Raw genomic sequence first — 26,510 nt, 5'->3', positions numbered from 1 at the left:
CTTTAATCTCTCTTCATGTGGTTATCGTACCTTAGAGCCATAATTGAGATCTTGTGCTACATACCTAAATCAATAGAAACTGGATGTTTTGCCATCTTTCATCTATCTTAGGTCCTTAGGGGCTACAAGTTAGACTTCAATCGCACCTCGTGTCCTAAGTGTGCCACTTAAACCTTCATGGCTATATTAGTGCAATAGTGTTCGATCGTGCTCTCAAATGTGGAATGTTTTATGGATGCAGGCTCTTGACACTTGTTTATTTAATGTTATGCATTTTACATGCTCGACACGCATAACATTTGTGCACCATATTAGCTCTCTCTGTCACTCAGTCGATGCATTGAGGCCCATGTAGTGCTAGTATCCTAAACAAATGCTACTTGGTTAATCCTACCTATAGTCATATGCTTGTCTCAAAGATTAAGCCATGCATGTGTAAGTACGATCTAATTCAAACTATAAAACTATGAATGGCTTATTAAATCAATTATAGTTTTTTTTATGGTAACTACTACCTAGATAACCTTAGTAATTCTAAAGCTAATACATGCAACAAACCCTGACTTTTGGAAGGGTTGCATTTATTAGATAAAAGGTCAATGTAGGCTTTGCCCATTGCTCTGATGATTCATGGTAACTCAATGGATCACATGGCCTTTGTGTCAAGGATGCATCATTCAAATTTTTGCCCTATCAACTTTCAATGGTGGGATAGTGGTCTACTATAGTGGTAATAGGTGATAGAGAATTAGGGTTTGTTTCAAAGAGAAAGCTTGAAAAACAACTACCATATCCAAAGAAGGTAGTAGGCATGCAAATTACCCAATCTTGACGTGGGGAGGTAGTGACAATAAATAACAATACCGAGCTTTATGAGTCTTGTAATTGGAATAAGTACAATCTAAATCCCTTAACAAGGATACATTGGAGGGCATGTATGGGGCCAACAACTATGGTAATTTTAGTTTCAATAGTGTATATTTAAGTTGTTGCAGTTAAAAAGCTCATAGTTAGAGCTAGTGTTGTGTCATCTGATCTTTTTCATAGCAAGCACTGGTCTATTTGTCACTATTGTCAACAATGAACTCCTAGATTTAACTAGCTAGCTCATTCCTCTGGTGCTATTACTTTAAAGAAATTAGAATGCTTAAAGCAAGCTTATTCTTGTATACATTAGCATGGGATAACATCATAGGATTTTAGTCTTATTATGATGGCCTTTACGATCAGAGTAATGATTAATAGGGATAATTAAGGGCATTCGTATTTTATAGTTAGAGGTGAAATTCTTGGATTTATGAAAGACAAATAATTGTGAATGCATTTGCTAAGGATGTTTGCTTTAATGAAGAATTAAAGTTGGTGGCTCGACGATGATCAAATACCATCCTAGTCTCAACCATAAATCATGCCAACCAGAGATTGGCAGATGTTACTTTTAGGACTTCATTGGCACTTTATGAGAAATCAAAGTCTTTGGGTTTTAGGGGAAATATAGTTGCAAGGTTGAAACTTAAAGGAATTGATAGAAGGGCACCACTAGGAGTTGAGCCTCAAGCTTAATTTGACTTAACATGGGGAAAGTTACAAAGTCCAGACATAGTAAGGATTGACAAACTGAAAGCTCTTTCTTGATTCTATGGGTGGTGGTGCATGGTCGTTTTTAGTTGGTAGAGTGATTTGTCTTGTTCATTTTATCAACAAACGAGACCTCAGCCTACTAACTAGTTATGTGGAAGTGATCATTGGTGGCTAGCTTTTTAGTGGGACTATGGCCACTAAGGCTAAGGAAGTTTGAGGTAACAATAGGTCTGTGATACCCTTAGATGTTTTAGACTGTACATGCACTACACTAATGTATTCAATGAGTCTATAACCTTGGTCGATAGGCACAAGTAATCTATGAAATTTCATCATTATGGGGATAGATCATTACAATTATTGGTCTTTAATGAGGAATTCCTAGTAAACGTAAGTCATTAGCTCATGTTGACTACATCCCTACCCTTTTTACACATCGCCCATCTCTCCTATTGATTGAATAGTCTAGTGAAGCATTTAGATCATGGTGATATGGATGGTTTGCTACCCAATGATGTCACGAAAAGTCCACTGAACCTTAATAGTAAGAAGAAAAAAAAGTCATAACAAGGTTTTTGTAGGTGAACCTATGGAAGGATCATTGTCAAAACATGCTCAACAAATAACTCGTAAATGCGTTAATGAAACACTAAGGGGGTGAGGGTGTCTTCATGCCTAGAGCCCTTTTTGGCCCTGGACATGCATATAAATTGCTTTCTTATGCCTCTCAAGTGGGTGAAACGATCTGTGTCCCCACCTATGGAACCACTAAAGCAAATCACACCAAGGAAACAAAATAAAAAAGAGCACGTATACCATTGCCATCCCATTTACAATGCATGCACGGGTGGCACCATGACTCTGTTTGTCATGAAAAACCAAAACAACTCTTAACAACAGTTACCTTAGCTTTCACATTGATGAAGAATGTAGCAAAATGTGATACTTGGTGTGAATTGCAAAATCCTATGAACTATCGAGTCTTTGAATGCAAGTTGCGCCCCAAGCCATTAGTCCAAAGGCAAGCCTACTTGGGTGTCATGCATCATAACTCTTTCCAAACCTCCACCCATTGAGCTCTAGATTGAGGGAGGCCTATAGCAATTTTGACATGCAAATCATTCATCTAACTTAGGTACAAGGGTGAAAGACTAATCCAACTGTCTAGTAGCTAGTTCCTTTCGAAGTTTTCCTCATGATAGTTGGAGCCCTTACCGAGTTCAATGAGTGAAGCTAACAATTAGAGGTATCGGGATGCAACGCCTGACCTATTCTCAAACTTTAAATAGGTAAGATGGCATGACTACTTCGTTAAGCCATGCCATGGAATCGAGAGCTCCAAGTGGGCCATTTTTGGTAAGCAAAACTAGCGATGTAGGAGGAACCAGAAACTAGGTTGCAGTGCCCAACTTTGTAGTAACCTAGAACCCATAATGGGTGTTGGTTGATTAAGACAACATGATGGTGGTTATGGAAGTTGAAATCCACTAAGAAGTGTGTAACAACTCACTTACTAAATCAACTAGCCTAAAAAATGGATGGTGCTTAAGAACGTAGCATATTCCTAGCATCATGGTAAGGGACAGGCCTCGATAAGTAGAAAGGTGCATCATTGCCATAAAACCTAAGGCATAAGCACAAGCAGAGTGATCATCGATGTAGATCTTGGTGGTAGTAGCAAATATTCAAATAAGAACTTTAAAGGTCAAAGAAGGGAAGAGTTCCATGTGAATGGCATTTGCACATAGGTTAGTCGATCTTAAGAGACAAGGGAAGCTCATTCAATAGTGCATCCAATGTGAGCTTCAAAAGAGAACCAAGTTAAAACTTTTAAACCATGATGCGGTGACTAAGAGAAAAGTTAGGGAGTTTAAAGATGTTGACAGGGGCCTCAGGAAGAGTTATCTTTTCAATTTAATGGCTTGCTCACCTTAGAAATGGTTTAGCTAAAGGTAGGGTCTAGTAGCCAAAATAGCACTACAAGTTATATGGTGTCTGGTTGCCCTAGTGATCTTTGAAAATTAGAAAGACTGAGTGCTATTCATGCTTGATCATACTCATAAACACATCGGGTCTTCAAGATGAACAGCCTCTTATTGATGGAACAATGTAGGTAAGGGAAGTCGACAAAATAAATCCATAACCTTAGGAAAAAGATTAACTCTAATGGCTAGGGATGGGGTCCCAATCTTAAACCTATCAACTGTTGGTACACTACTTGAGCTACTTCTGCAGTGAAAGTAGGTCACCATGTGTCGATTAAGGGATGGACTGGGAACGAATCCCTTGAGGACCTTTCTTGGGTGATAAATAGTTGGAATGAAATTGGTATGGACAAGGAGAATCTGACTATTTAATTAAAACAAAGCATTGCGATGGTCCCTGCAAATGCTCACGTAATGTGATTTCTACTTAGTACTCTGAATGTCAAAGTGAAGAAATTTAACCAAGTATAGGTAAATGGCAAGAGTAACTATGGCTCTCTTAAGGTAGCCAAATGCCTTGCTATCTAATTAGTGATGTGTATGAATCGATTAATAAGATTCTCGCTATCCTTGTCTACTATCCAATGAAATCACAACTAAGGGAATGGGCTTGGAGAAGCAATAAGGAAATAAAACCTTGTTAAGCTTGACTCTAGTTTGACTTTGTGAAATAGCTTGAGAGGTGTAGGATAAGTGGGATCCCTTAGGCGAAATTAAAATACCATTACTTTTAACATTATTTTATTTATTCCATAAATTGGAGGTGGGGTACGATCCCTTGTTTTGGACCAAGGTTGACCTCAGTTGTCGATCTAGGTGGAAGACATTATCAAGTAGGGAGTTTGGCTAAGGCAACACATTTGTTAAAAGATAATGCAGGTCTTCTAAGATGAGGTCAACGAGAATAGAAATCTCATGTGGAATAAAAAGCTAAAAGCTCATTTGATTCTAATTTCCAATATGAATATAAATCATGAAAGCATAGCCAATCAAACTTTTAAACTTTTAAAATTTAAAGCTAGAGGAGTCAGAAAAGTTACCATAGGGTTAACTCACTTATGGCAACCAAGCATTCATAGCGACGTTGCTTTTGATCCTTTGATGTTGGCTCTTCCTATCATTGTGAAACAAAATTCACAAGTGTTGGATTGTTCACCCACCTACTAAGGAGCGTGAGTTAGGTTTAGACCATCATGAGACCAGTTAGTTTTACCCTATTAATGGTAGCATCATGATCGTAATTCAACCTAGTACGAGAAGAATCATTGATTCACATAATTGGTCATCGTGCTTAGTTGAAAAGCTAGTGGCATGAAGCTATCATGGGTTAGATTATGACTATACGCCTCTAAGTCAAAATTTGGGCTAGAAGTGACACATGTGCTCGTTTCCCAATTGCTGACCAATAGTAATGGCCTGTGGCCTCTAAGGGCATGTGTTGTAGATGTAGCCTTCATAGTGGACAAGTTGTATGGACCTTCTTGGAGCTCAATTCCCACCAAGCTATAGGTAGAATTGTTTGTATATAACTTAAATACGTGATAGGGTATTGTAAGTGGTAGAGTGGCCTTGTTGCCATAATCCACTGAGATTCAACTCTTTGTCGCTTCAATTTGTCCTTCCCCTTACACCCATCAAAGTTCTCTCACTTCATTTTTTTTATAATGCACCCCTCTAAGGTTGGGGATGAATGATGTTCTCTATTACAATCAATTCAGCTAGGTAGTGACATTCCTCCCTCGAGCATCCAAGTCAATGACAACCAAATGCTCTTGATATTTGTTATAGGGAGGGCTTGCCTTAAGTGCAGGCACTTGCCTCAAACTTTATTGGCAAATGCTGGCCCTTGCATGGGTTGTTACCTTGAATGCCATCGATAGCATCTAGTTCTTGGTTAGTATGGGCAATCACATCCAATGCCACTGGCAAATACTGACCTCTTGGTGCTAGATGTTGCTTCAGACACCGTCACTAGATACTAGTATCATGGTCTTAAGGCTTATGGTAACGCTCTATGTAGCCTTAGGCTAGACTCCCTTCTTATATGCCTAAGTCAACTTGAAAACATTCTTGAAGAGTGAGCACTCAAAAGAACACTAAAAGACACTCTGAAGTTAGCGAAGGCTAAAAAGTAAGAGATGTTGGAAATGTTGTAACTTATATTCACTCAAGAGTTTCTATACATCCAATGAGGGTGGAAAGGCTCTTTATTTATAGTTGAAGCCCCTATGAATCAATGGCCAAGATTGGCTCAATCTAATGGCTCTTATAGAGTCCAAGATTACAAAAAGATTACATGAGATATACATCAAAAGTTCAAATTGTATAGGGAACTATACTATCTTTAGAAGTCTCTAAATCTTTTTAGAAGGTTTTATCTATTGGGTCTACTTGGGCTTGGTGCTCTGTTAAGGCCTGTAGTAGGGCCTAGTCCATTTGGGGCCCTTTTAGAAGTGTTAACTTTTGTCTAGGGAGCCTACATGGATGGTTTGAGTAGTTTGATGCTTGCATGTGCATTTCGTGCCCCTATTGCAAGCTTAGGGCCCTCATCACCGATGCCTCGACCTAAGTTGTACACATGCTGGTTGTGACACTCACCCCCATCTAATTCCATGATGCTCTTGTCACATGCTCTAAATGAAACTGGTTAATTTGGTCTTCAAATTGCCAAAGATATTCAACTGGTTCCTAATTTGCTTCACTATTGGGAACTCTCTTCTACTACATTGAATACTCATGTCTTGGCCTATAATTCTATCACCTTAGAACCTTGTAAGCTAAAATGCACTAGACCCCTTTGTTATATGAGGCTTTAATCCCCATGGGTGCTTATTGTGACTCTGCTCTTGTTGGATCCTCTTGATCTTCATGAAATGGCTTTAACATGCTGACATGGAAAATTAGGTGTACCTTATATTTCGATGGCATTTCTAGCTTGTAAGGTACCTTGCCTACTTTCTCCAAAACTCTAAAAGGTCCCTCATATCTCTAGACTATACCCTTTTGCATGCCTTTATGGTGCAAGATGAGTGTAGCTTCATCATCACCAGGTCCCTAACCTTGTACTGCACATCGCATTGCTTGTGATCTACCCACTCTTTACTTTTCTTGGCTTTTTTACGTAGACAGATTCTTTTAAGGTTTGCTTGCTTCTGCCAAGACTTGGATGCTAGATTAGGTCTAATGTAACCTACTATAATAGCTTTTAGAATAAGTGGCTGCTGGCCTATCACTAACTCAAATGGACTTTAGTTTGTCACCTCACTCTGCTACAAGTTGTAAGAAAAATTGGTAACATCCAACTACTTGGGCCAATCTCGTTACTTTGCACTAACACAGTGCTTGAGGTAAACTTTCAATAAACCATTAACTTATTTGGTTTGCCTATTGTTTGTAGATGCATCTAGTGGAAAAGTTCAAGTTTGATCCCAACAACTTGAACAACCTTATCCAAAATTGCATAGTAAAATGCCTATCCTAATCACCAATGATGGTTCTTGGTATGCCTTAATACTTCACCACATTCTTTAGGAATAAGCAAGTTGCCACCTTGATTAGGCACTATTTAGGTGTTGGAATGAATGTCTCATACCTGGAAAATCTATCCACCACTACCATGATGCGTTCAAACCCATTTGACTTAGGTAGTCCAACCATAAAATCCAATGAAACGCTATCCCATGGGCACTCTAGTATAGGCAATGGCTTCAATAGATCGATTGGTAACTTATACTCCATATTGTCTTGCTAGCAAACTAGACAAGTTTTGACATAGGCATTAATGTCATCCTACATGTGATGCTAGTAGTATTGATCCTACACCAATGCTAAGGTGTAGTGTACTCTAGGGTGGCCAGCCCACCTTGAGACATAGCATTCTTGCATAACTTTTTTGTGGAGTTTCTCATGCTACAATAAAAATATCCCATTCCCTTTAGTGAAAAGTAATTCATCTTATAACAAAAAACGTTTGGTTTTACCTTTTTAGGCATACTCTACGAGCATTTTGGCTATAGGATTATGGGTCAGTCCTTTCTTAATGTACGACACCAGAGAATTATCAAGTCGACTGATGGTAGCAAGCATCACTTTTGTACTAAGTGCATCAGCTTCTAAGTTAGCCTTCCTAGGCTTGTACTCCATGCTAAAATCAAACTCTATAAGAAAATTCAGCCATCTAACTTGCTTGGAAGATAGCTTTTTTTTAGTCTAAAAATAGCTTGTTGCTTGGACTTTTCCATTTTCAAGAATGCAAGAAAAGTGTCTTCATTCTTGCTCACTTCTTTGGCCAACTATATGGCAAACACCATCTTGGACCTTGACCTTAATTCTTATTTCACTAGCATAATGCATAGGTATTAGTGGTTTAGTATGCAAATACAATTGGTAAAACACACCATAAGTGCATTAATAAGGTCAAAGAATTTAAACCAATAATAAGATCATAATCATCTAGAAGAATTATCTTAACTGATTCCTTGCCTTTCCACTTACCAAGTTGTAGCTCCACTCCATGTGCTATGCCAATTGTTAAGACTTCTTCGGAGTTGATTGTTTTCATTATACCAGCCCATTTCTGTACCTTTAAGTTTAGCTTCTAGGCTGCATCCCTATATGAACAAGTGAGATGCTCATGTGTCCACAAATGCTTTAAGTTTTTTGCCTACAATCATCATGTTTACAAACATTAGTCCTTTTTGCTTGCAGCACCCTTTTACTTAGACTAAATTCAGCATAATTGAGCCAAGCTTCATGGTCTCCTTCTCTGACCCCTTACCATCATTTTTGTTGATGGCAGATAGCTTGGTTTTGTTAGGGTAATCTCTCGACATGTGCAGACTTTCACAAATGAAATAAGTCATGGCTTATGATCCTTGTTATTCCACTACCTTAGCTTCAATTTCTTAGATGTTGGCTTGCCTTGACCATTCTTGTTTTGTTGACTTTTATCCCCTTCCTTGGACTGTCGGTCTTTGTCTTTCTCCTTGGACTATAGTTTCTACCATTACCTTTTGGCTTGAATGACTCAAACTTCTTTTGTGGCCAAATCTCCATCAAGGACTTAGTTGCCATGGCTTTGGTTAGATCTTTGACACCCCTTCACTGTAACTCATTCTTGGCCCATGGTTTGAGTCCATTCATGAAACAATAGAAACCTTTTTCCTCTCCAAGGTTTGAAATCTGGAGCATTAGTTTTCAAAACTCATGAACATATTCTCGTACCTCATCTCTTTGACTAAGCCTACTAATTTTTGCCCTTGTTTTGTCATTAGCATACTTAAGGTCGAATTGCTGCTTAAACTCTATCTTGAACTCTTCTTAAGTCCAAACAATAGTATCATTATGGCTCGTATCATTATACTTGTGTCTCTACCACAATAGTGCAATGTCAACCAAATACATGAAAGCTGTGCTTAACTTAGTGGCATCCTCATTGATGCCTATGGCTTAGAAGTATTGCTTCATTTCACACAAAAAGTTATCTACATCTTTTGCAAACCTAGATCCCTTGTACTCTTTTAGCTTGGGAACTTCCACTTGAGCCATAGTTGTTACAGCTAACACACCATTCCTAATGGCTGCCTTGCATACCATGAGCTCTTATTTGAGCTCATTCATCTCTTTGCACATTGCCTTAACCAAGGCCTCTAAGGCATCATTCTTTCTGGGTGAACATGTTGATGGTTTCATTGAAGGCACCATGGAATCCTTCCTTGATTTCTTTTTTAGTCTCTTTAAACTTTTCCCTAAGGTTGACACAGTTATCCCCACCTTGGCTAAATAGCTATCCAGGGTCGACATCTTGCCCCTTGAGGTAGACTTTTTTCCTCTTCTATAAGCTAGCTCCTAGACCTCTGGCTTTGGGCTACCAACATCACTTTGAGATGCCATTACCTCGAACACCTTAAGTGCGAACTAAACACAACCTTAAAGTAGAACCTACTCTGATACAACTATCATAGGTTTGGGACTTATGCCAACGCTTTATGAGACCTTAGGCTAGGACTCCTTTCTTATATGCCTAAGTCAGCCTGAAAACATTCTCAAATAGTGAGCACTTAAAAACACATTAAAAGACACTTTAAAGCTAGAAAAGGCTAGAAAGCAAAAGATGCTTGGAAACACTATAACTTGTATTCACTTAAGTGTTTCTACACATCCAATAAATGTGGGAAGGCCCTTTATTTATTTTTGAAGCCCCCATTAATTAATGGCTAGGATTTACTCAATCCAATGCTATTACAAAGTCTACAAATTACAAAGAGATTACATGAGATATACATCAAAAGTTCAAATTATACGAGGAACTATACTATCTTTAAGAAACTCTAGATCCTTCTAGAAGGATCTATCTATTAGGTCTACTTAGGCTTGGTGCTTTATTGGGGCTTGCACCAGGGCTTGATCCATTTGGGGCCCTTTTAGAAGTGTTAAACTTAGTTTGGGGAGCTTACATAGGTGGTTTAAGCAGTTTTAGTGCTTGCCCATTCATTCTACACCCTTGTTGCAAGCCCAGGGCTTGAGCCCTCATCATAGGTGCCTCAGCATCAGTTGTGCACATGTGGGCCATGACACTAGCACTTCATGTAGGCACTTACCTTGATCACCATTAGTGTAAGTGGGCCTTTGGTGGGAGTTGTTACCTTAGACACCTCTTCGATAGATGCTAGCACTTGGTGTAGCATGTGTACCATGAGCCTCCCACCCAAGGCACTTGTCTACCCCTCAATCGCTATCGAAACTAAATGTCATTTGATCAATGTGTCATGGGCTTTGGTCTTAAGCCAAACTCTGTGTAGCCTTAGATAGTGAATTGACTTTGTCAGCCTAAGTCAGCCTATAAAACTCAAGTGCTTCATATAATTCTAGCATGTTAAAGATCATATAATTCTAGCATGTTAAAGATTATGTTGTAGTATCGGGCTTTTTAGAAGCCCACAATTCTAATCCTCCCAAGACTGTGTTCAGGCATGCTTGTATCTAGGTTTAACCATGTCCTTGCACCTTGATCATTAGTGCCCACACTTAGGCTTGATTGTGTTCCTGCATTTGGGCCTAGCTTAATTCTGCCAAACCTGAACATCATGCCTAAGCTTCTGAAGTCTTGATCACTATGCATACCACTATTTTGGGCTAGTTCCCTATGACTTGTGCCTCCAGTAGGCCTCAAGGCCTAGTGCCCCTACTTGTCAAACTCTATCTTGCTAGAATTTAAACTACTCCTCGACTCAAAAGGAACCCTAGGCCTATAGCAACTTACAAACGGTGATACATCCACATGCTAGGCCATGCACTATATGTAGGTATACTAGGCTTGAGCCATGCCCTAGGTGCACCATGATAGGTTAATAGGTGGGTTTAGGCATCATACTTTTGCCATGCCAATGCCATTTTTATGGCTTGTAAAGTCATATAAGTGCTCACTTGTACCCACACCTAGGACTGGCTCAATTTTGCTAAACCAGAACATTATTCCTAAGCCTTTAGAGTCTTAATCACTAATCGTACCATTATTTTTAGCTAGTTCCCTATGACCTGGGCCTTTGGTAAGCCTTAAGGCCTAGTCTCTTAACTGTCAGACCCTGTCTTGCTAGAACTAGAACTATTCCTTGACTCAGAGAGAGCCCCTAGACTTGGACCAACTTGCAAACCATGACACATGCACTTGCCTTGACCACCATTGACACCCAATGACCCTCAGCGCATGCACATGCCTTACTACCATCGGGACATGTTGACCCATGGTCTTGACACATACGTTGACCACTATCGACACACACTAGCCTTTGATGTAGGTTGTTACCTCAGACACTATCACCAGATGCTGACACTCGGTGTGGTATGTGTATCATGACCTTCCTACCACTCTTCTATCCATCTCAAGGCACCTTTCTACCCTTAAGCATCATCAACACTAAATGACATTTAGTGCATATGTCATGGGCTCTAATTTTAAGCCAAGCTCTATACAATCTTAGATAGGGAATTGACTTCATGTGCCAAAGTTAACCTATGAAACTCAAGTGCTCAACATAACTCTAGCTTGTCAAAGATTGTGTTACAGTACTAGGCTATCTAAAAGCCCCCAAATATGATCCTTCTAGGATCATGTTTAGGTTTGCTTGCACCTAAGTTTGATCGTGTACCAAAACCTTGATCATCTATGACCTCGCTTGGGTTTGACTATGTGCCCACGTACTATGCACCAATGCCTACACCTGGGCTTGGTTCAATTCTACTGAACTTGAACACTGTGTCTAAGCCTTTTATTCTTGACCATTGCCCATACCACTATTCTAGGCTAGTTCCCTACAATATAGGCCCCTGGTAAACTTTAAGGCTTAGTCCCCCTGGTTATCAGACCCTATCTCGCTAGAACTAAAACTGCTCCTCAATTTAGAGAGAACCCTTTGCTTAGACCAGCTTATAAACCATGATAAATGTACATGTTTCAACTACCATTAGCATTAAATGACCATAAGTGCATGCACATACCTTGACCACCATCGAGACATGTCAACCCTTTGTCTCAACACATGCTTGAACCACCATCGACATATGCCAGCCCTTGGTGCAAGTGTCACGGGTCGAGACTTAAGCTTCGAACTCACATGGCTTCGAGACCTGGGCATTCACCCTTCCGATGTCCCAGATTAGCCTACCTGCCATAGTTCACACCCTTGTGAGGTATTGTCCGCTCTGGTCCCCTTGGCCTCACGGTTTTATCCTACAAAAGGTGCCTCACAAGGAAAAGATGGTGTAAACCCTTTTATACCCCAGTGACCATCCTATTATGTTCGATGTGGGATTCAAGACTCCTTCTTAGGTTTATGACATTCTCCGGCACCTAACCTCGTGACGCCCTCGTCACGGAGGTTGGCCACCTTGCCTACCTCCCTCGAGGTGCTTGGCGTGGATCGAATGGTATAGGGTTGGCTCTGATACCACTTATCATGGATTGAGACTTAAGCTTCGAACTCACGCGACTCTGGGACCCAGGTATCCACTCTTTTGGCATCCCAGATCAGCCTGATCACCTCGATTCACACCCTTGTGAGGTATTGTCTGCTTTAGGCCCCTGGCCTCATGATTTTATCCTACAAAAGGTGCCTCACAAGGTTGAGGTGGTGTGAACCCTTTTATACCCCAGTGACCCTCTTATTATGTTTGATATGAGATTCAGGACTCTTCTTTAGGCCCGTAACATTCTCCAGCACTCAAACTCGTGACGTTCTCGTCACGGAGGCTGGCTATCCTACCTACCTCCCTCGAGGCATTTGGTGTGGATCGAATGGTTTAAGGCTGGCTCTGATACCACTTGTCACGGGTTGAGACTTAAGCTCTGAACCCACGTGACTTTGGGACCCGGGCATTCACCCTTTTGACATCCTAGATTAGCCTACCTGTCACGGTTCACACCCTTATGAGGTATTGTCTGCTCTGGCCCCCTTGGCCTCACGATTTTGTCCTATAAAAGGTGCCTCACAAAGAAGAGATGGTGTAAACCCTTTTATACCCCAATGACCATCTTATTATGTTCGATGTGGGATTTAGGACTCCTCTTTAGGTCCGTGACACAAGTAGTTCCCTTGAACACCATTGGCACATGCTGGATCACGCACCACGAGCGGGTATCCTAGGGTTAGGCTACGCACCATATGCATCATGACCAGGCAGTAGGTAGGTTTAGGCATATTTTTATATTTTTGAAGTGACAATCACATTTTTATGGCTCATAAATTCATATAAGGATACCCTAAGCCTTCATGTGAAGTTTTATGACAAGATGACTCATTTTTTATTTTTTATAATTTTTAAAATTTTTCACTATTTAGGACGTTTCGAAAATTTTTTAGGAGTTTTGGCATTAAATTTGGTATACATGATCCTTGCATTTTTGTTGGCATCGACAAAAAAATTCAACTAAAAAATCAAAGTGTAAAAGATTTTATGGCCATTTGAAAAAAACATCCCCATTTCAAACACTTGAATGGCTACCAGCTGCAAACTTGTAAAAGCTCTTATAGTCTTTAAGAGGGTGTGAGTTGTTAAGGTTCCTTAGGGGATATAGGGCCAATATTAGGGCCAATAACTAACATGCATTATAAATCATGTGTGTACACCTCTAGCTGCCCTTTTTCAATCATTAGAACCCTTAATACCATGGGTCAAGTTCCCTAATGATGCTCTGGTGATGGTGCCATGGGTAAAAAAAAGTGGCACCAGCATATGCTCAAGCCCAGCATGTGCATTGTGGCCTAAAATTAAACTTTGACAAAGGTTTCGACATCATTGGCATAAGTTGGCATTTGGTATAGGCACTTACCTCAAACACTATTGGCACAAATTGGCCTTTGGTATAGGCACTTGTGTCAGCCACCATTGACACATGCTAGCTTTTGGAGTAGGCATATGCCTCGATCAACATTAGCAAAAAATGGCCTTTCATGCGAGCAATTGCCTTAAATACCATCAGCAAGTGTTGGGCCTTGGTATGGCCACATGCTTTAACCATCATTGGCACTTGCAAACCTTTGGTGTGGGATATGCCCGTTTGAAAAAATATCCTTATTTCATACACTTTAATGTCTATTATTAGCATATATATAAAATCTCTCATGCTCTTTAGGGGGAGGTTGTTCGGACTCTCCCTTTCCCCTTCACGAGGGAAATAGCTGTGCATGATGGGCCTATCATTGCGTACATCCATGACAATGTCCTTGTAGCAAAATCCAAGCCATGTGCCATGGTCAGGCCATGGTGTGCCTTAGTCTTATCATGACTGATCCTTAGCTAAGCAGTGAACAAGGCCTTTTGGTCGAACAGTGTTTTTAGAGCTGTGCGTAGGCTGTGTAAGCCTTGAAACATGTTACTGATAGTATGTACAAGCAGTGTGAGCCTTAGACCCTAAGATACATGGGCAAGTGCCAGTCAGTGGGTGGGTGCTTAGAGCCTAGTAGCTAATTAGGTGCTATCATGCGACACATTTAAATGGGTTGATGGAGCAAGGAGTGGAATGCTAGAATTATGGTGACTAAGAAAAAAGTCACTGGGACTTGAGTTGGGTGAAGAAAAACTTTGAGATGGCTGGGGAGAAAAGTGTTCCCATTTCAAACAATCTTATAGTTCCTAGTATGATGGTTGGGAAATCTCTTACACTTTTTATAAAAGGATGATTGGTGTTAGCTCTTCACCATTTTTTTTTTGCTAGCAAGCAAGTGGTGGCCCAACTAGTCTAAAGTGAGCTATTCCTAGGCATATGTGGTGTCTAGGTAGGCAAGAATCATCAAGTCATAAGTATGGCATGATGTCCTCTTGATCATGGTAAACCCAAGGATGGTTATGGTCGACGAGCCTATATCGTACCTTTATATTGAACTATAAGGTTAGATGCTAGCTTTCACTATGCCCATCAGTTTCTCTTCTTTAACTTAGTTTGATGAGTAACCAAGGATCATGAAATGGTGTTTGCATAGAAAGGGCACCATCGAACCGAAAGGTTGAATGGGTTAGCTAGCAGGCACACTATTAAACCCTTATGGCCAATCAGTAGAGGTGTGCTATAGCTGGCGTAACACACCCAAGTTCCTCGAGGAGGATGAGCATGATGTCAACTGTGCATCATTCATGTTCGTAGCCTAAAATGAAGCTAAAGATTAAGGCCCTGAGATATGAGTTTAATAAGATAAGATAAGCTTAATGTGGCTTTGGTTTGGCTGTTGACTAGCCTTCATGTTATGCCTTTGAGTTTGAGGCATGAGAACTTGTGTAGGCAAGCATGGTGATGGGTTCTCACCTTGTTAGATTAAGATATCCTCAAGAGAATGGGGGCTGCACACCCCTTTATAAATTCAGGGGTTGGTGTTTAGGACCATGGTGCCTATAGACATGGAAGGGTGTTTAGAGCCACCTTGAGATTCATGGATTGAGAATCATGATGAGAGTTGGGTTCCTCCTTATTAAGTTTGAAAATGTTATATGCGATCCTACAAGGTGTGAGCCAAGAAGAGCTTATGAGTATATGGCTTAAAGGATTAGTAGTGATCTATTTATGGAGAAATGGACTCCAAAAAGGCTGACCTTGACTATAAGAAGTCTTAGTTCCAAATGGATCGTGGCTTTGGTCTAAAAAACATGTGGCCTGTGACCTAAGGTATCAGAGCCTAGTTTGGCTCAGCGATGGGATTAAAGCAGCCTAACTATGGGCATGATAATGAGAAATTGAGGTAGTGCTAAGGTCAAAGAAAGCTATTGAGGCAAGATTACGATATTGTAAAAATGTGGGCTCGAAAATGAGCCATCGAGGTAATACATGAAAAAAGTGGCTGAGGTGAAAGGCCCTTGAATAGATCTTGGATGCCAAGTGAAGGGCATGGGAGTGTAGCCTCACCTAGTGAAAAATGTTATCTTGTGTAGGCATACGATACCCTTTGGACGAAAAAAACCATGTTGAGACTAAAACACAAAAAGGGACTATAGCTTGAAATGGTGTTCGAGTCAGGCCATGTGAGTTGAATAAGTTTTATCCTAAGGGATATGAGTCAAGAATGTTGAGATCAGTTACTAACATATGCATTTGTTGTGTGGTGCAGGTGCCTTAATGGGGGTACGAGCTGAGATTTAGGTCCAAGCATAAAGTTATTCTATAGAGGTAGAGGAGTTTAAGTTGCCTGACGATTGAAGCCTTGAGTTTGTAATGATTAGCGAACTATGAGTTATCATGGATAGAGGATCACGAGAGTGTATCGGTCAATGAACCATGCTTTTTGTTGGTCGAGTGATAAGGCCTTATGAGATATGGTGGTCAACGATTGTAACAGTGTGCATTCAATGGAATGAGCAAGTGAAAGTTGGCCAGTTGATAAGGCCTTAAGTTATATGGGTCAAAAAATTGATTGAGTTGAGCAAGCCAATGGTATTGTATTCGAGTCTACATCCAATTAATAGATTGGATGAGTTTGAGCATGACAGAGAAAAGCTAATTAAGTTAAGCCAAATATGGAGTCTTTGAGTAGATGATGTGAATGGGATGGCCATGAGTTCAAGTAGGTTAATACACCTCGAGTACCGAGTGGGTTGGTGAACCTTGAGATTGAGTTAATCAGAAGACCTTGTGTTTAGAGTTTGATCAATGGATCCTCAAGCATTAAGTAGGCTTTGAGATGCCCTATAAGCTATGCCAGAGTCAAGGCAAATAAGTTGTTGAACCATTATAGAGATATGGTTAGGTGTAGAATGGAGTTAAGTTCGAGTAAAAATAGGGGAGACTTGTGATTTTTTGTGGTACTGAGCCAAGGTGGTGAAGCTTATGAGATATCAAAGCATTGAGTTTGAGTCTAATATAGCAAGCATTAAAGTGCCATCATGAGGGCGGCCAAGGTGCCACACTTAGAGAGGTGACCTTGCAGGGGCTAAAAGGGCCTAAGTTGTGATATGACCAAAGTGTTTAAATGCCACCATGCTAGGGTTTGTTGTGGGTTGTGCCATATGAGTGTGATTGACGTAAGCACCATGTCTAGAAAGGTGCATCAAAGAGTTAGTGTTGTAGGTGTGAAGCTGGTGTGATGGGTCACATCCAACAAGGCACACCAATGTGTGGCAAATTAGGTGGTCATTCATTTGACTGAGGGTCATAATCAATAAGGGTGCCTTGAGGTTACAACATGATGTGATCATGAGGGAGATAGCACAAATGTGTAATGGAGCTAGGATGAGACCTATCTACATCAGCAATGAATGAGTACTGTAGGCAGTGCCTCATGTGATGAGATATCAACCCAATCTTTAAAGGCACAAGTGATAGACATGTGAGAAAATATAAACTATGTGCAACAAAAGAGTTGGATGTAGTCTTATTGTCAATAAAGGCATCGACATAGTAAGTGGGAAAGAGTGTCATGGTTAGGTCCTGGTGTGCCTTGATCCTACCATGATTGACCCTGAGCTAAGCAGTGGACAAGGCCTTGTGGCTGAGACAATGGTCTTAGAGCTATGCATGGGCAATGTAAGCCCTAGAACATGTTGTTGATAGTGAGTGCAGGTGGTGTGAGCCCTAGGGCCCAAGATGTGCAAGCAAGTGTGACCCGAGGTTGGGTGCTTTAGAGCTTGGTAGCTAGTTAGGTGCTATTGGGCAAAATTGTGCATGGGCACCCTTGAGTGGGTTAGTGGAGCAACGAATGGAATGCTAGAATTATGGTAACCAAGATAAAAGTCACCGGGCCCTGAGTTGGGTGAAGAAAGGCCTTGAGATTGCTAGAGAGAAAAGTGTCCCTATTTTAGATAGTCTTACAGTTTCTGGTAAGATGGCTAGGAAATCTTTTATGCTCTTTAGAGGGGGACGATTGGTGTCAGCTTTCCATCACCCCCTTAGCTAGTGAGCAAGCAAGGCCTTGGCTAGTCTAAAGTGAGCTACTCCTAGGTACATGTGGTATCTACATGGTCAGGTATTGTTGGTTCATGAGTGTGGCATGATGTCTTCTCAGGTCATGGTAAACCTAACGATGGTTGGGGTTATGGGCCTCGTACCGTGCCTTTATATTAAACCATGGGGTTAAACGCTAGCAGTCACTATGCCCCTCAGTTTCCCCTCCTTGAGTCGATTCCATGAGTAACCAAGGATCATGAAATGGTGTTTACATAGGAGGGGCACCATCAAGCCTAAGGAATGAATGGGCCAGCAAGCAGGCCCATTGCTAAACCCTTGTGGCCAATCGATAAAGGTGTGCTATAGCTAAGGTAGCATACTCGAGTTCTTCAACGTGGGAAAAGCTTGATGTTGGGTGTCCATCACGCTTGCGTGTAGCCTAAAATAAGGCTAAGAGCTGATGCCCTAAGATACGAGTTTTATGGCATAAGATGAACCTAATATGGCTTCGAGTTGGCTACTAACCGACATTAGTGTTGTGCCTTTGGATTCAAGGCATGAGAGCTTGGATATGATGCAGACAAGTAGGGTGTTGGGTTCTAACCATGCTAGATTAAGATATCCTCAAGAGAACTAAGGCTACACACCCTTATGAGAATTTGAGGGTCGGTGTTTAAGACTTTGGTGCTTATGGGCATGGAAGGGTGCTCAAGGACACCCTGAGATTCATGTACTGAGAATCATGATTGAAGTTGGGTTCCTTCCTATCAAGTTTGGGAATGTTATATGTGACCCTATAGGGTGTGAGCTAGAAAATGCTTATGAGTATGCAGCTTAAAGGTTCGATAGTGATCTATCCATGGAAAAATAGACTCGAGAAAGGATGACCTTGACTATGAGAAGTATTGGTGTTGCATGGACATGTGGTTTCTACCTAAGGAACGTGCAGCCTATGACACCATGCCTGCCTTCTAGCCCTGTTGTCTAATGATTGGTTGCTTCAATGACTTGTATGCAACCATGGCCTCAACTAGTTGGCATGCACGTGGAAAAAGGGCTTGGCTGTGCCAAGCTTAAGCCTATGCCTGTGACTACTGCTGCCTCAAACCAAGTTCATAAATTAGGTTATGGCTTCCTAGGCTACTATAAGTAGATGCTATGGATGCGAGCTTAGTTAGGCCAAGTCTTTTGGGTATTCAGTAATCTCGTGGTCCCTTTTGTCAACCACAAAAATGCCTTGGCTTGGCCAAGCCTATGCATATAGCTGATATTACCTAAGACCCCAAGAACAAGTCCTTAAATCAAGCAACACCTTCTAGGGTGGTGACAGCTGAGTTTGCGTTTACGGTCCTAGCTAGACCAAACATTGGTGGTATTGTGCCATTGATGCCTGTTAGATCGCAGGGGTAGTCTTGTGGCCTTTGCTTGTGTTTTTCTCATGCCAAGTGGTTGTGGAGTGGCCTCATGCATCATTTCCTTTGCTCGCTTGTCAAGTAATCAATTAGGTGGGTTATAGACCGGTGTGCGTGGATGCTGCCACTTGTATGCAATGGGCATATAAGTGGTACTATGGCTGTGAGTGTTGGCAGGCTTTATGCTCGATGCAATAAACTGTCGACCCATCATTATCTTCAATCTCCCTTATGAGGTCATCGTATTTTAAGGGTGCAATTGAGATTTGGTGCTGCATACCTAAATTGATGGAAACTAGATGTCATGCCATCCCTTATCCATCTTATATCCTTAAAGACTATGGGTCAAACCTAAATTGTGCCTCGTGTCCCAAGTGTGCCACCCAAACTTCTATGGTTGTATTGGTGCACTGCTATTTGATCGTACCCTTGGATGTGGAACATTTTGTAGGTGTGAGCTCTCAGCCCTTGCTCATCTGATGCTATGCATTTTACATGCTTAATGCACACAATGCTTATGCTTCATGTTAGCTCTTTCTATTGTTCAGTTGGTGCATTGAGGCCGATGTGGTACCAATCTCAAAGGAATGCTACATGGTTGATCCTACTAGTAGTCATATGCTTGTCTCAAAGATGAAGCCATGCATGTGTAAGTATGAACTAATTCAAACTGTGAAACTGCTAATGGCTCATTATATCAGAGCTAATACATGCAACAAACCCCAACTTCTAGAAGGGATGCATATATTAGATAAAAGGTCAACACGATCTTTGCCCTTTGCTTTGATGATTCATGATAACTTGACTGATCACATGGCCTTTGTGCCAGTGACACATCATTCAAAATTTTTCCTTATCAACTTTCCATGGTAAGATAATGGTATGCAATAGTGGTGATGGGTGATAAAGAATTAGGGTTCCATTCTAGAAAGGAAGCTTAAGAAATAGCTATCACATCCAAGGAATGTAGCAGGTGTGTAAATTACCCAATCCTGACATAGGGAAGTAGTAATAATAATAACAATACTGGGCTCTATAAGTCTAGTAATTAGAATAAGTATAATCTAAATCCCTTAACAAATATCCATTGGAAGGCAAGTTTGGTACTAGCAGCCATGGTAATTTAAGCTCCAATAGCTTATATTTAAGTTATTGCAGTTAAAAAGCTTGTAGTTGGAACTAGGCTTGGATTGTCTAGTCCACCTTATGGTGATGTTATTTTTAGGATTCAATCGGCATGTTATGAGAAATCAAAGTCTTTAGGTTCTAGAGGGACTATGGTTGCAAGTCTAAAACTTAAGGGAATTAATGGAAGGCACCATTAGGAGTGGAGCCTATGACTTAATTTGACACAACATAGAAAAACTTAATGGGTCCAGACATAATAAAGATTAACAAACTAAAAGCTCTTTCTTGATTCTATGGGTGGTGGTGCATGCTTGTTTTTAGTTGGTAGAGCAATTTATTTGGTTAATTTTGTTAAAGAACAAGATCTCAGCCTGCTAACTAGCTATGCAGAGATGATCCTTTATGGCCAACTTCTTAGAGGGACTATGGTTGATTAGGCTAAGGAAGTTTGGGGCAATAATAAGTCTATGATGCCCTTAGATATTCTAGGCCATATGCACACTACATTAATGTATTTAACGAGTCTATAGCCCTAGCTGATAGGGCCAAGTGAGCTTTTAAATTTCATCATGATGGGGATAGATCATTGCAATTATTGGTCTTCAACAAGGAATTCCTAGTAAGCATGAATCATTAGCCCGCATTGGCTACATTCCTCCCTTCTGTACATAATGCTTGTCGTTCTTATCAATTGAATGGTCTAGTCAAGTGTTTAGATCATGGTAACATGGACAATTCACTACCTGTGACATCATGAAAAGTCCACTGAACCTTATCATTTAGAGGAAGAAATCATAACAAGATTTTTGTAGGTGAACCCACGAAAGGATCATTGTTGAAACCCGCTCAACAAATGGCTCGCAAAAGCATTAATGAAATATCAAAGGGATGAGGGTGCCTTTATGCCTTGAGGCCCTTTCGACACCGAGTGTGCATGATAGTCACTTAGTTTTGCCTCCTGGGTGGGCAAAACGATTGGCATCATCACCCATGGTCTAATAATGAACCCTTGACATGAATCACATTAAGGAACCAAAATAAAAAAGAGTGCATGTGCCATCACCATCCCATTTGCGGTGTATGCACAGGTGGCACCATGACTCCTTTTGTCATGAAAAGCCAAACGACTCTTAGCAGTGGATATCTTGGCTCTTGCATTGATGAAAAATGTAGTGAAATATGATACTTTGTCTAGATTTTAGAATCCCGTGAACCATCAAGTCTTTGAACACAAGTTGTGCCCCAAGCCATTAGGTTGATGGCATGCCTACCTGAGTGTCATGTATCATCACCCTCTCTAACCCCTTACCTTTTAATATGCTTGCAAAGACGTCATTGTCGTGATCATGGAATGTAGCATGTGCCATCTTGGCATGCTTTGGCATTGGCGTGCTCCTGGTATTGGCCTACGGGTTCCCCATCTAGCCCATCTTGAAACACAGACTAAGAAATTTGACATATGTGCGAGTCAACAAGCTAGAAAACCCGTAAGGCACAAGGAAGCTGATTTAGGGGATTTCTCATAAGTGCACTGCTGACCAACCTTGATCTTCTAAAAAGGGTTCAAGTGTAAACATGCTTGTTGGGACCCAAAAGATGGTGAACTATACCTGAGCAAGGCAAAGCCAGAGGAAACTCTAGTAGAGGCCTATGGTGATACTAACGTGCAAATCGTTCATTTGACTTAGGTATATGGGCAAGAGACTAATTGAACCATCTAGTAGCTGGTTTTTCTGAAAGTTTCCCTTAAGATAGCTAAAGCCCTTAGCAAGTTCTATTGAGTAAAGCCAATGATTAGAGACATTGGAGGCACAATGCCCTAGACCTATTCTCAGACTTTAAATAGGTAGGACAGGGATGCTACTTCATTAAGTCGCACCATAGAATTAAGAGCTCTAAGTGGGCTATTTTTGGTAAGTAAAATAGGTGATGTAGGATGAACCAAAAGCTAGGTTATGATGCCCATTGCACGCTAACCTAAAACCAACAATGGGTGTTGGTCGATTAAGAAAGTAGGATAGTCGTCATGGAAGTCAAAATCTATTAAGGAGTGTAACAACTCATCTACCAAATCAACTAGCCCCTACAATGGATGGCGTTTAAGCATGTAACCTATACTCGGCTATCAGGAAAAGGGCCAAGCCCCAATGAGTAAAAGGGTGCAACAATCACCATAAAACTCAGGGCACAAGCCCAGGCAAAGCAATCGTTATTGCAAATCTTGGTGGTAGTAGCAAATATTCAAATGAGAACTTTGAAGGCCAAAGAAAGGAAAGGATCCATGGGAATGGCATTTACACATAGGTTAGTCAATCCTAAGAGACGGGGGAATTCCCTCTAACAGCATGTCTAACATGAGCTTCGAAAGAGAAGTGGGTTAAAATTCTTGATTTAGGATGCGATAACTGATGACAATGTTAGGAGTTTGCATCGATGGAGGCCTTAGAAAGAGTTATCGTTTCTATTTAATGGCCTATCCACCTCAGAAACAACTAGCTAGAGGTAAGGTCTAGCAATCGGAAGAACACCACATGTCATGTAGTGTCTAATGCACCCTCGACGGCCTTTGAAAATCTGAAGGACTGAGTGTTGTCCATACTTGGTCATACTCATGGATTAGCTCTGAAGGTTGGGCATGGTGGTCCTAATCTTGAACTGTCAGTTGCCAGTGTATTGCTCAAGCGACTCTTATGGCAAAAACGGGTCGCCACATGTCGATTAAAGGATGGACTAGGAACGGTTCTCTTAGGGGCCTTCATCAAGCAATGAATAGTTGACGTAAAATTGGTATAGACAAAGGGAATCCAACTGTTTAATTAAAACAAAGCATTATGATGGTCCCTACGGATGCTCACACAATGTGATTTTTACCTAGTGCACTGAATGTCGAAGTGAAGAAATTCAACCAAGCACGGGCAAACAATGAGAGTAACTATGACTCTTTTAAGGTAGCCAAATGCCTCATTATCTACTTGGTGACACGCATGAATGGATTAACAAGATTCCCACTATCTATATCTACTATCCAATGAAACCATAGCCAAAAGAATATGCTTGGTGGAATCAGTAAGGAAAGAAGACCCCGTTGAGCTTGACTTTAGTCCAACTTTATGCAATGACTTGAGAGGTGTAGGATAAGTGGGAGCCCTAAGGTGAAATTGAAATACCAATACTTTTAACTTTATTTTACTTATTCCGTGAATCGAAGGTGAGGCATAACCTTTTTTTTTAGACTTAAGGCCAACCTTGATTAGTTGATTTAGATGAAAGACATTGTCAAGTGGGGAGTTTGGCTAAGGTGGCACATCTGTTAAAAAATAACATAAGTGTCCTAAGATTAGCTTAATAGGAACAGAAATCTCATGTGGAACAAAAAGGTAAAAACTCATTTGATTTTTATTTCTAGTATGAATACAAACCATGAAAGCATGGCCTATTGATCCTTTAGACCTTCAAAATTTAAAGCTAGAGGTGATAGAAAAGTTACCATAGGGATAACTTGGCTTGTGGCAGCCAAGCATTCATAGCGATGTTACTTTTTTATCCATTGATGTCGGCTCTTCCTATCATTATGAAGTAGAATTCATCATGTGTTGGTTTGTTCACCCACTAATAAAGAATGTGAGCTGGGTTTAAATCATCATAAGATAGGTTAGTTTTACCCTATTGATGGCAGCATCGCAATAATAGTTCAACCTAGTAAGAGAGGAATAATTGATTCGCACAATTGGTCATCGTTCTTGGTTGAAAAGCGAATAGCGTGAAGTTACATGCACTGGATTATGACTGAACACCTCTAAGTCAGAATCTGGGCAAGAAATGATGCATATGCCCATTGCTTGATTGTTGAGCCATATTTGGTGTTACACGTGTCATAGGTGCAGCCCTTATGACAGACAAGCCGCACGGACCTCCTTGGAGCTCAATTCCCACCGAGCAATAGGTAAAATCTTTTACAGATGACTTAAACATGCAATGGGGTATTGTAAGTGGCAAAGTGGCCTTGTTGGGATGATCCATTGAGATTTAGCCCATTGTCACTTCAATTTATCCCTTTCCCCCCTACACCCATGAAAGCCTTTTCACTTTTTTTTTTTTACACTGCACCCCTTTGGGGTTAGGGATGAATGGCATTTCCATTGTAATTGATTTAGCCGAGTGATGACATCCCTCTTTCAAGTGTCCCAATAAATGACAATCAAATGCCCTTGGTATTTGTTACAAAGATAGGCTTGCCCTTGGTATGGGCACTTACTTTGAACTCTATTAGCACATGCTAGCCCTTAGTATGGGTTGTTGCCTCAAATGCCATTAGTAGCATCTAGCCCGTTGTTGCCTCAAATGTCAAGTGCCAGCATCTGGTGTGGGTTATCGCATCTAACACCATCAATCAATGCAGTTCTATTGTTGTCTCAAACACCATTAGTAGATGCTAGCCCTTTTGTGAAAGATATTGCCTTGGACACCGTCATGAAATGCTGGCACTTTGTGTGGGTAGTTGCCTTAACTACCATCAGCGCAAGTGGACCTTTGGCATAAGTTATTGCCTCAGACACCTTTTTGGTGGATTTTACTGTCACACTGGTGTCATGTCTAGGGTAGGTGCACCAAGAGCTGAGGCTTGTACACTAGCAACCCAGGCTCGAGCACCATGGACAAAAGTGGGGGTTTGCACAATTGCCTTGGTAGAAGCATCCAAACCGCCTGCCCAGTAGTTAGGCCTACTCATAGCAACGCGACCATTCCTGCCTCATACTTGTATCACACTTAGGTGGGCCCAGGGGTATAAGGCTGAGCCAGAATCATCTAGAGGCACAAAGATCAGTAGCACATAACAAGGGATCTAGTCAACCCTTAGAATTAGGATGGGATCCTTGGAATCAGGATGTAATTTGTATTTTATTATGTAATCCTTTAATTCTAGGAGTCATGTAATCCTTTGATTTTAAAAGTAGCCTTACCGGTGCTAGGGCCTTAACTATAAATAGAAGGCTACCCCACCTTTACTTGTATCATTCACCATTCAGTAATATACAAAGCATTCCAGCATTCTTTTATTTTCTTAGCTTCCGTATTCTACCTTTCAATGTTGGTTTAGTGCCTATATGCTTGTTTCATAGGTTGACTTAGGTATACAGAGTTTATTCCCAGTTTAAGGTTGCACGGATCTCGATTTAAGATTGAAGCTCATTACAGTTCATATTAGAATAAGTTGTGTTCAGGTTGCACCTAAGGCATTCATGGAAATGGTATCCTAGAGTGATGTTGCTAGCCAACAACCAAAGGCCTATGAGCAGGGTCACAAAAGGGGTAAGAAAGCTTGTTTGAGGGACATTTGGTCGACCATGGATGGAAAGCTATCCAATGTAGAGGTGACAGTGATGATGTGAAGGAAAAGCTTGATAAGGTGGAAACTCACATTGAGGATTTGGACTCCATGGAAAAGGTACTTAAAGGTGTGCTACAAGTGGCTCTAAATCAAACCATAGACATGTTCATCGAATAAAACAAGGCCTTGGAAGCCCTGATGAAGACCATGTGCAAAAAGATGGAAGAGCTCTAGGTGGAGTTCTTGCTTACAAACAACCATTGGAAATAGTGTGATCGTTAGATTGCTTAAGCCTCATGTAGAAGTCCCTAATTTCAAGGAGTTCAAAGGGATTGAGGCTACCAAGGAAGTGGACAACTTTCTATGAGGGATGGACCAATGCTTTCGGGCTATGGGCATATAGGATGATTCTACTAAGGTAAGCATTGCTTTGATGTATCTTACTGATGTTACCTTGTTGTGGTAAAGGTACAGGTGAGATAATGTGAGGCATGGTGGTGCCTTAATTAGAACTTGGGAGGAGTTCTAAAAGGAATTTAGGGAGTAGTTCTATCTCGAGTACACCAATGATGAGGCACGGGCAAAGTTACACTGGCTTACTCAGTAAAGTAAGATAAGGGAGTTTGTTTAGAAATTCTCTAAATTTATGCTATAGATTTTAGATTTGAGTGAGACTAAGGGTTCATTTGTCTTTATGGATAGACTCAAGC

At 40.9% G+C, this 26,510-nt stretch overlaps 4 pseudogenes; all 4 read left to right on the top strand.

Moving 5' to 3' along the window:
- The first annotated feature begins 377 nt into the window (after nt 1-377).
- Nucleotides 378-2,185, top strand: LOC149518833 (18S ribosomal RNA; annotated as a pseudogene).
- Nucleotides 2,186-2,466: 281 nt separating this feature from the next.
- On the top strand, nt 2,467-2,622 carry LOC149518832 (5.8S ribosomal RNA; annotated as a pseudogene).
- A 1,057-nt stretch (nt 2,623-3,679) lies between these two features.
- LOC149518831 (25S ribosomal RNA) lies at nt 3,680-5,181 on the top strand (annotated as a pseudogene).
- Nucleotides 5,182-21,210: 16,029 nt separating this feature from the next.
- Nucleotides 21,211-24,522, top strand: LOC149518830 (25S ribosomal RNA; annotated as a pseudogene).
- The last annotated feature ends 1,988 nt before the right edge of the window (nt 24,523-26,510 follow it).

The sequence above is a fragment of the Durio zibethinus genome, chromosome 5, assembly GCF_047325235.1.
Source record: "Durio zibethinus cultivar Kanyao isolate XHJ-2024 chromosome 5, ASM4732523v1, whole genome shotgun sequence".
Classification (NCBI taxonomy): domain Eukaryota; kingdom Viridiplantae; phylum Streptophyta; class Magnoliopsida; order Malvales; family Malvaceae; genus Durio; species Durio zibethinus.
This window is presented reverse-complemented; position numbering and strand designations above follow the sequence as displayed.